The following is an 11,327-nucleotide window of genomic DNA, read 5'->3' on the forward strand; positions in this document are numbered from 1 at the left end:
AGCAACATTGCAAAACAAGTAGTTTTGAATATCATGGAAAAATGGACTATTGGTCTTGGCAGAGGTTTGTGATTTCATTTTCTTTTGTTGCAGTTGAGAGAGGCAGAAATTATATACTGTGCATTTAATAGTTTCCTCTTTTGCTTTCTTTAAGTCTCATGGACACTGGATCATTATCCTCCTTTTCCACAATGCACCATTTCCCCAGCTTAGAAAAGACAGAACTAAATATTTTCCTGTTTCAAGCATGGAAAGCACACGGCATAGCTTTTTATGGTCCTCTTAGCAACCCCAAAGCAACATGATGCTGTTTTTTCATTCCGTCATGCTGTCTGAGATCTCCTTTCTTTAATTCCTTTTTGGTCTTTCACCATTTGAGTACAATAAAACAAGACTACACTCAAACAAAGTCCAGTAAGGCACGCCTGTATATGCCTGGAAGGACATGCAATGATGAGCAAGTAAGGAAAGTTTAAAGAGTCTGGATTTTTTTTTCCTTTCAGCCCAGACGGATGAATGAGTCTTGAGTGGTTTTGATTCACATCCTATTTGCAAACACCAGTTTGATGTTTGACAGAAGTCTGAACTCTTCATCTCAAACTTGCAGAACCACCACACCACTACAGATATCCAAGGAAGAGATTCCCACAGTCTGAAACATAGTTCAATAAAAAAATTAAATCTGACGAGTTGCCATGTGGGTTTTTAGCAGGTATGAGCAAGAATATTCAAAATGCACTGGAGCAGTGAGTTTATTCTTTCAGGTTCACTTTGCTGCAAAGATGCAATGAAAGATCAGATTAGCTGGTCAGTCGCACCCTGGGTTTGTTAGTCCTGTGTGACAGTCCAAGATAATCCCTCCACAGCGGGTACAGTCCAAGATGAAATAAAGATTGACTAGAATTAGATTTTTGCACGACGAGCCTCGACTTGATTGACACGTTCTACAATCAAATCCAAGTGGTGAAAGCTGGGATTGATTTCCAGCAACTGTTGTGGTTTAAGGACAGAAAACTGATCGAATGGGAAAGAAAAATACAGAGAAACACAGTAAACAGAGACAGAGGTTGAGAAAAGGGTAAACAATGAGGCATTGTTTCTCCTTGATGTCACATGAGATTATTATTTCGAGCTTGGCTGCTGTTTGTTTTCCATTAGACTGACTGTTGTTATTTTTGAATGAGCAGATCATCTCAGACCGAAATGTTCTAATAAGGTTGATTTGTAGACAGGCAAGAGGGTCACCACCAACCTGTCAGGGATTATCTGACTGTTAAGCAGCTAAATGCTGAAGTATGTTACGCTTGTGGCTTGGTGCTGAGTGTGATGTGTAAATGGTTAAACTCAACCTTTCTCTGAAGGGAAAGTGAGTGGAAACACAAACCTTACTTAAATACTTTTTTTAAATGACGAAATTTGAAAACACAATGAGGCCCATGCTCCGACAATGCAATCCCCATCAGGGTCACAGTTCACTGAGACATTGGTGATTTCAGCGCAGTGGTGAGGTTGTGATCTCCTTCAATCGTGAGTGTGCTGTGTCCTTTTCAAGGCTTTGCGTGAAGTGTTTTTTCATTGTCTTCCCTCTGCAAATCTAATAAAAGAAGAAGAAGAAGAAGAAAAGACTCCTGAAATATTATGAGGAGATTTGGTTTAAATCATAATATCAACTTGAATATATATATATATCAGGAATGTATATTTTCCTAACCTGTGCTGACATATCTTTGCTTCTCTCTCTCTTAAAGCTCTTGGTGGAGTTTCATTAAAATATGCTTTTAAAGTTAATGCGAGATCTTATCTCTCGTCTTCGCTCTGCTCAGATCCTCTCTCTGCTGCCCTCGCTTCATTTGTTATCACCTCTAATCTTCTTCCTGCCACCGATTCCCACTGCCTCAGTAAAGCCCCCCTCCCTTCCCCCTCTCCCCCTTCTCGTGCACCTTTTCTCTCCCCCTCCGTTGTTCTCGGTCTGATTTAGTCAGCCTGCTTCAAGGCACTCATTATCTACTTGAAGTTATGGAGTTCCTTAAAAGGCAGAAATAGAAGAAGGGCAAGAGGAGAGGAGTAATTCTTGAGGCCTGAGACACTAAGACCTCCACCATTCTCTCCTCCTCCGTCAATCCATCCTTTGTTTTGCCTTTCATCCCATCCCTCCATCCAGTTTGTATTACACAGGTAGCAATGTCTCTCTGCTCACCTTGTTCACGTTTTATTTCCCCGGCTCATCCATCATATGCTGTCGCCGGCGGTTGTAACACTTGTATAATTATCTCATATTTATGCGAATATGCTTGTCCTGCGCTAGCGCTGCCTTGGTCTTATGCACGATCAGGATTCCTTAGTGCCCCCGGCTTAAAGAGATTCATGTCATAATTCAAGCCAGAGGGAGGCATTTGATTGGCCTACAGGCCCAACAGAACTGTGGGATCCCTTTGATTTTACGCTGCTCTCAGTGGTGGCTGTCATTTTCAAACAGCAGGACTCCCCATGGAATAAAAAGTAATGAATGAGCTAATGACTTCTAGGCACCTACTCGCCTCACAGGGTACAAATGCACCATAAGAAATTTGGAGGATACATCTTATTATTGGTCTTTCAGTACAATGCAAACATGCAGTTTTAATTTGAGGAGCCCCAGTGGGAGTCTAACCCCTAACCACAGCACGGCTGGTGCCATGCTCTGCCATAGAGCCTCAGAGCAGGAACGTGCAGAGAAACAGCAGGGAGGATAATCAGGGCCTAAACGCAGGTCCAAATGACCCCCAAAAGTATAACTCAGGCCATGTTCAAATTGGACTCCATTTTCACATCTTCTTTCAATTCTGACCAAATACTTATTTAGTTAGAATAAATCTCTATACGTCTTTCTTGCCAGCATGGCTCCACACTTTGAAAAAAAAGTCTCCAAGGCTCCCAGGGCCCACTTGATCTGTAATGATGGATAATCAATTCAGGTTAAAGAAAAAAAATCCCATATCTTTACTTGCTAAACGTTTCAAAGGAGAATAAAATCTAGAATTTTTCTACGTAAGCCAGTTTAGTTTTTCTCTTTGAAGCAGCCGTCCAACATCTTGCGGCCAGCGCTGTGAGGAGACACGTTGTCGATTTCTGTGGGGAGCTGCCCTTTCACAGCCGTGGTTTAGGACCTTTGGTGGTTTGAGTCGTCTGTCCTCTTACATTACGCAGTATTTGTTTGAAGAAAGTTTCAAATTCGTTCAGGAAGGGAAAGCGACCAAGCTAAACTAACTACCAGCCAGTTTGATTGTTTTCACTGTTATCCTTGTTGCCGGATTTCCATTATACATTTGTTGTTTTTTTTTATTTCAAAGTGTTGTGTTTGTTCCGTTCAATACGCAAGGGAGGGTGTCGTAGCTGTCTCGGGTACCTCAGTGACTTCATCATTTTAAGTTAGAACTTGAATCAAGACACTGAGGAAGTGCTACTGCCGTCTTCATAGTGTCACCAAAGAAATACACTCAATGTGTTTTTAGCCGTAGTGGCAATTTCTTTGCAGGTAAAACCGCATGGAAACAGAGTATAAAACAGTTTAAATCAGCTGAATTATTTCGGTGAGTGCAAGAATTTGATTTTATTTACTACCGGTACCAGTGATCGTAGCTGGGGAACCACATAATCATCTTTCATTTCAGGTTTTTCCCTCTCAGCTGTCTAAATGTAAGCACGGCAATAAATACTTGTGCAAACCTACACAGAGACTAAACTGAATTGAATTTAATGTCAGGCCAACATCAACAATTTTTTTTTTAAAAGTAGTCACTTACTGGTAGGGTTGTTGTTATTTTAGCTATTGTTAGGTTAACTAAAAAAACAAGGAATAATGAGAAGTTTTCATCCAATGAGGCTCACATTTGGCACGTTTATTTTTGTGCTCTCATTGCGGCTTACAGTGTCAAATTTGGTGCAATTTGTACATGTGACATATAAAATTGATAAAAATTTGATACTCAAATTAAGAGCGGTCTGTATGGCAGACCGCTCTTTATTCAAATCATTCAATGAATGAACTTTGGTCACAGAGATGAGATGAGAAACTATTAGTCAGAAAAGAAATTCAGACACAGCAGACAGTAAAAACAAATCTTACAGTAGATGTTGGTTTACGTTGGGGAGCAGCAGCAGCGCTGATGCAGGGGGCTAAGCACTAAATGTACCGATGTGGACTGGACCGGCACCAAAACACATTTTGACCATTAAAAAAACCCCATCAACTTTATAGTCCATTGTTTGAACTGTATCATATCTCAATCTTTCCAAAGTCACCACATTTCAATTTTCTAAATGTTTCTTCATCACTTAGCTTTGAATACCTGGTAAAAGGTGCTATCATGACAATCTAATGATGTTATATATTTTCTGATAAAATAAAAAACAGTGAGAATTAATTCTTATTCAAGCCAAATCATCTAAAGTATTTTTCTTTCCTTTGACTAATTAGTCAAAAATTTGTATTTGCCAGTGACTATTTTAACATCACGTTACTTTAATCCATTACATTTTAATTTGAGAATCACATTTTGAGATGGCCCTGCATTATTTTTTCAAGTAAATGATACAAAGAGCACAAGTACAGTAGTGTGTTTAAAATTCAAAGGTATTTGATGCTGCTTTGGGCCTTGACTTTTAGTGAGTCCATTAATCTTAAAGTATCGACAGCCGCACCTCCATAAGAAAGATGATGAGACATAATGAAAATGCGTTCCAACTTGGACATGGCACGAGTTCTAGGGCTTCAGGACTGAGAAAGCGCAGAAAAAAAAGCCTATTGGACAGAACATGAGGGTGGGACCGTGTATGTGTCAAAAAGATGTTTTCATTCTTTGTTTTTTTGTGTTTGGAGAGAGTGCTGGATTACATTAAGGAGAAAGCTCCTGCTCCAAATCTTGCCAGGGGGTAAATAACCCCAGTGGAAACTGTTATGCTTCAGCCCACAGTACTTTCCTAAATGATAGGCCAGTGGTTAACGAGGTTAAATACATTTCTCTTGTAAAGAATAGCATCATGCCGTTTTAATAGGCCTGTGTTGCCCTCCTGTGGCGAGCAGTGAGCAATACCGTAAATGGTCTCAGGAGTGGCGAGTGTGTTTGACCACCTGTGTGTAGTTCTGAGCTGAGAAGAATGATGTGTTATGTCCTTCTGCTAATGGAATCATGGGATTAGATATGTTTTATGTTTCAGGTACCGTGAGACTTGCCTGCTCCCCTGCCAACCCACTAATCATCCCCACATTAATGAAAATTAAGACCACATTGTGTGTGTGTGTGTGTGTGTGTGTGTGTGTGTGTGTGTGTGTGTGTGTGTGTGTGTGTGTGTGTGTGTGTGTGTGTGTGTGTGTGTGTGTGTGTGTGTGTGTGTGTGTGTGTGTGTGTGTGTGTGTGTGTGTGTGTGTGCTTTCAGTGATTGCTTTCTGGACCTTGTTTAAGTAGAAACAGATTGAAGAATGATAATTGGGTCTAATAAGATGGAATTTCCCTCACTATGTCAAACGGCAGTCGCATCATAGAGCTGCTTTTAAATGAGCATAAGCTTCTCTCAACACACACACACACACACACACGCACACACACACACACACACACACACACACACAAAAGGTAACATGAGGCCTTTCCATCTCTCTCTGTCATTTTTCTTCACGTTCACAAACAATGTGGTTTCTGCATCACATTTTATGTAGGCTAAATGTAAACATAAGGTCTAGTTTGCAGTACTAGTTTCACTTTATAGCGGAAGTTTATACGACTATCAATACCAGTGGTAATTTAAGGAGGTTTATAGTTGTGGTACGATGTCCCAATATGAGAGGTTATTTAGAGGCCCCCTTCCTAAAATATTTTTCAGGGCCCCAAACATTCTCCTGACAAACATTCTATGATCAATATCAGTGTCTGGAACATATGAAGCTAATTGCGGAAGTTGGATAGCTTATTGTATTGTAGCATAAATACTGAAATAAATACTCAAAATGTTTTTACATGTCAAACATCTATCAAGGTGGTGGAAGTATTATCTTTCAAAAAAAGCCGAGTTAGTTTTGTCATAAAGAAAATACTCAAAATACACACCCCAGCACCTCCCCTATGATACCTGGATGCTTGAAGATGGGTGCATCATTAAGTAGAAGAACAGTTACATTTTGTGCAACATACAACCTATTCATTAAAAGAAATAAGATTTTGTAATACGGTCGATCTGCAAACCTGATGTGTGCATAGAAATGACAGATTAGCATGAGTGGGAGCAGGTGGAAACAACTTAACCTGTTCTGTTCACTGTTTACCAAATCTGATTACATCAGAACCTCATGAATGCTCTATGCTTTTCTCACATAAGCCTTCATTGGTCAAAGAGAAGAAAAGCTAATCATGTTTCTCTTTTCCATTTTTCTCTTTTCTATTATGCTAAGGTACAGCTCACCTATATTTAACAGGTAGAAAAAGATATTGATAATTGCATGATACTTGCCACAATTACAGTTGGTCAAATCAAGAGGAGGGAGAGAGGGTTATATCATTTGGTGCAATTTAAAAATCAAGAAAAAATTTCTTGCTCCTCAAATCTTCCGCTGAGGAGGGTGTCTGATCTGGAGAGCTGACTTTAAGACATCTAAAAAACAATTAGCTTTTACCACAAGATTAAAAAGTCATCAGCGCACAGATTTGAAAAACATAACACATCATGATGAAATGTAATCCCTTAACATCTCCAGGGATATGATGTTGACGCCTGTCCGTCTGGAAATTTTTCCAAAGCCATTCCAGAAACTCCAGGACTCCACTGAATCGCAGCCAACGACATACCGTACATGTGGAGAAACTCTGGGACAGTAGTGAATCTTCCAAGACGTTTTTGTTCTGCCAAAATCTCCCCAAGAGCAAAAATCACACAGTATGTGAAAAAAAAAACCCCCAACCTGTTTCAACGTCTGGACTTCAGTCGGCATTCATCCACACTCAAAATAAAAAATTTTTTTTTAGATTGATGCCAGGGCAACTCATCAAAATCAATGCTCACAGGCAAGAAAAAATTATGTTCTTGTAAACTTTGCCAAAAAGCACCCAGGTGATCCGTAAGAAACAAATCCTTCCTGCAAAACAACACAATAAATTTCAAAACAAAATCCCTGCTGTTTGTGGCAAGAAGACAAACCATGCATTCAAGATATGTATGTGTAATCAGTGTAGTTTGTACTGTTAGTGGGCTTTAACTTCTCTGTCTGTTATACTAAGGATAAAGTTTTGTTACGGATCTGGATTGTTGATGAGCTCGGCTATTTTTGCTTTTGATACCAAGACTGATGTTTTTCATTTAAGCAACTGGTTGTGATAGAAAACAGTTTGTTCAGTAACACACCTTTTTCAGTGATACTAACTTCATTATTGCTCCATTATCCCAGTAAGTTATGACAGTGTGCCAGACCCTTAACCACAAATCATGTTCTTGTCATATCAGAGACTCGGGTTACCTTGAGTCTGAGATGAGCAATAAATATGGAGGATTCTAATCAAACAAAGATCATTTGTGAAAATTAAACGAGAATGTTTGTTCGCTCTGTGTCAGCTCTGAGAGGAACTGTTTACCCATCCAGTGTATGACCTGCTTCTCACACAGCATCAGCTGGTACACTGTAAAAGAAAATGATGAGAAAACAACTTACTGCTGTAGATTTTTGAGTTTTTAGGCCGATCCAACTTCAGTTACACTGCCTCCTTTTCTTTCAGGTAATTTCTCCTCAACGTATTAAAACAAATCTTTAATTTTGGTAACAAGACAACCAAGAGTTAATTCATTTTCAGTGGACTTTGGGTGAGAGGCTGTGTATATCCTGGACAAGTTGCCAGTTCATCACACACACACACACACACACACACACACACACACACACACACACACACACACACACACACACACACACACACACACACACACACACACACGCACACATATTCATACCTAAAATTTGAGTCACAAGTTCACCTCTACTGCTTTTTCTTGAACTGTGAAGAAACCTGGAGGAACCATTCCAAGGATATCAGATGGATTTGAACCCAAAACCTTCTTGCTGTGAGGCTTAATTGAAAATACTCACTGTTACGACTCACGTTTGTCTAGAAGGACAGCTTTAGAGACATGGGTTAACTCAAAGGTGTGTGTGTGTGTGTGTGTGTGTGTGTGTGTGTGTGGGGGGGGGGGGTGTTTATAAGGGGCTACTTTGATGGAAGTAGCATGATGCTATATTCTCACTCAATTGCACATTATACAGTCAGTTGAAACCAGAGTTTAAAAGAATGTGGTGAAATTAACAATTTCTGACCAATCTAGAGCTAAAACGAGTTAAATAAAAAGTCCCTCCTTAATAACACATTGAGACACCAGCAAGTTGAATGATGCCAAAAGTTACCTGTGATGTCATATGAGTTTTAAAAATACCTGAATGAGATTAAGGAGGCAATAATAATAATTAAATAATAATTATTAGTTAATAATATTTTGTCTAACCAAATAGTAATTAACCAAAGATTCTCTCACTCAAAGCCAGCCCATCTTACTCTAACTAGAGTCATTCAGGATGTCAGGATTGTCCTCATTAATTATCCAGTCATTAACTATTTGTTCAGACTGTGTGTCGCTCATGTCGATGAATATCTCACTGTGAGATATCTGTAGAAAAAAAGGATGGTTTTCTATAAAGGACTAGCTCATAGACGAAAAAGACTTTGTTGTCCTACTTTAACGTGTTAAAGAGTGACAGATCGAATCAAACGTTTTGTACTTCTGTATCTGAAATGTCTTGTGGTGTGGTGCATTAAAAAATGTAAACAAAAAACATGATTGAAACAATATAAATATTAGGCATATTGGGCATTTACTGATTTTTGTTTTGCAGCGTAAATTTCCTGATTTAAATGAAGATGAAAATGACTCCCTCGCCAGTACCTTTATCTGTCCAGCAGGTGGCGCTCTCCGTCAAAGATTTGCACGTTCTCTTTCCTGAACACAATGAAAACCAAAATCCTCCACAGTGCAAAAAACTTCAAGAATCCAAGAAAAATGTTTGTGCTTTTTTTAAACTAGCACCACCATATAGTATTAATGAATTTTGACTATAGTTAATGTATGATGCAACTATTTTGAAAGCAAATATTGATTTTTAAAAAAAATCTGGTTATAAATCGATTACACTTCTGAACTGCCTCAGTTATAGTCCATAAATTTGTTAGCAGAGTTTTCCAAAATGATAAAAAATATTTCAATTAGACATTTTCATACCCTGAAAATCTACAAATGAGTTTGATTTTATTTTTCCGTCTTACTGCCTTTATAGTTCAGCCATGGTGTCGACCACATAAATAAAACAGTCCCAACAAAGAAATTCGGACAGTGAGCATTTCATTAATAAAATAAACTAGTCGGTAGCTGCTGTTGTGAAGTCTTATGGTATTTCAAGCTCTATGTAATCACCCACTGACATATTTCTGTCAAGTCTATCAGCTGTAAACTAAGAATGAGGATATGGTACCCCTGATTTAAGTTGACCAAGCTTTTCGTTGTTCCAAAAATACATCGCCGTTTGCAGGTGGGGTTAAAGGTCACATTTCCAGGAGCCCACAGCTGGAGAGAGCTCACTGAAATTCCAGTGGAATTATTTTATTAAGAGTTTTTAGATTTGCTCCTGGAGCTGGGAAAAATATTTCTTGACTGACCTCAAAGCTGTGACTGCCAGGAGTAATTAGTGACAAACTACATTACGCCTAAAATGGAAAACTGTACACTTCCCTATAGAGCCCAACGGGTTGTAGATTTGTTGTGTGGGTGCCGTGAATTAGTGGGACTGCTGTAATCCTTTTGTATAGAAACCAGATTTCCGGGAGCTTAACTACCAGAATGTAATAAAGATGGAAGCTGAATGTGTGAAGAGAGAGAGATTTATCCACCGATTGGCTCAATCAGCGCTGTGTGAACTTGTTTAGCAAAAACTTGAAGGTATCAGGTGTTTAATGAGCATTTGAAACAGGAATAAAGGGCCATGGAGCAGAGAGCCAGAGATGTTGTCATGTCCAGGTAAATCTTAACATCATGCAGACAATGGACCATTAGGGATTTTCAATAAGGCTTTAAATTCGGATCAGAGCTGGCTCCCATCATAGTCATGGTCAACTTTATTGTCAAATGTACTATATGTGCTCAACATACAACAGAGATGAAATTACAGTCCTCTCAGACCCACAGGCAGAAAAAAAAATTACATTTTGATGTTCACCTTGCCATTAAAAATTCACCATAAACTGGTGAGATTGTGTTTGAATTTAATGTCATTCTGTTGTTTCTTTAGAGGCAGTCATCTCTATGTGTCACTTTGTCTTGTATTTGAGTTGTATTTGTGAGTATTGTCCTTTGAATGATGCTGAGCAGTAACTGCAGAGCCAGGCAACAGTTTGGGACTGAAAGGTTCATTCTTCACTGCTTCTTGTTCTTATGTAATGATGATATTTGACAAAGTAAGAAAGTTTGTGTGGTGTTCACAAAATCACCACAAACACACAATGGTTGAAATGGTTGTCTTATCAGTAATTTGGGTCCAGTTTCAGCTTTTTCTGAGTTTTATAACTATATGACTGGGAAACATAAAGATGAGATAGACCTTTATTAGTCTTATAACGTTTGACATGTGGCGTTTTCTCTCCAGTAGAAGAGTTATGGAACAATCCATTCGTAAGTAGATTCCCATTTTATCTGTTTTAACAAATGAGCAGGTGAGAGACACAATAAACCCTCTGGACAATATGAAATCATCCTATTCTATTTTATTCTATACAAATAATATGGTAACAGATGAAAATAATGAAGCATGTGATCCTTTAGGGCAAAGGAAAAATGAAAGTCTCCTTGAAGGTACATTTCAAAATATTTTCAGAGAACAGACAATAAAGAAGAACAATTTTCAAAGATTGCCCCAGCTAAAACAATCAATAAAGATTTACAGTGAGCAAACATAGAAGTTTCCTATGAAAGCAAACAGACTTAATAACCTTGGTGGGCCTCAAGAACAAAGTCTGTTTGATGTTAAATTACAAAATTAAAGGAAATTGTTTAAAAAACACAAACATCAGTGGGATCCAAGATCCGGAACAAACTGATAGGCTCTTAGTATATCAATACAGTATATTAAATATAGGACAGTGTGTGTCTATAGGGTATGAACAAAATAGGAACAACTGCAACTTACAAGGTCTGTATTTGAATCTAGTGTTTCTATCGATCACCAACTTTGTGGAAAAACAAGAAATGGAAATAAATATTAACTGATC

The sequence above is a fragment of the Antennarius striatus genome, chromosome 10 (genome assembly GCF_040054535.1).
Source record: "Antennarius striatus isolate MH-2024 chromosome 10, ASM4005453v1, whole genome shotgun sequence".
NCBI classification, from domain to species: Eukaryota; Metazoa; Chordata; class Actinopteri; order Lophiiformes; family Antennariidae; genus Antennarius; species Antennarius striatus.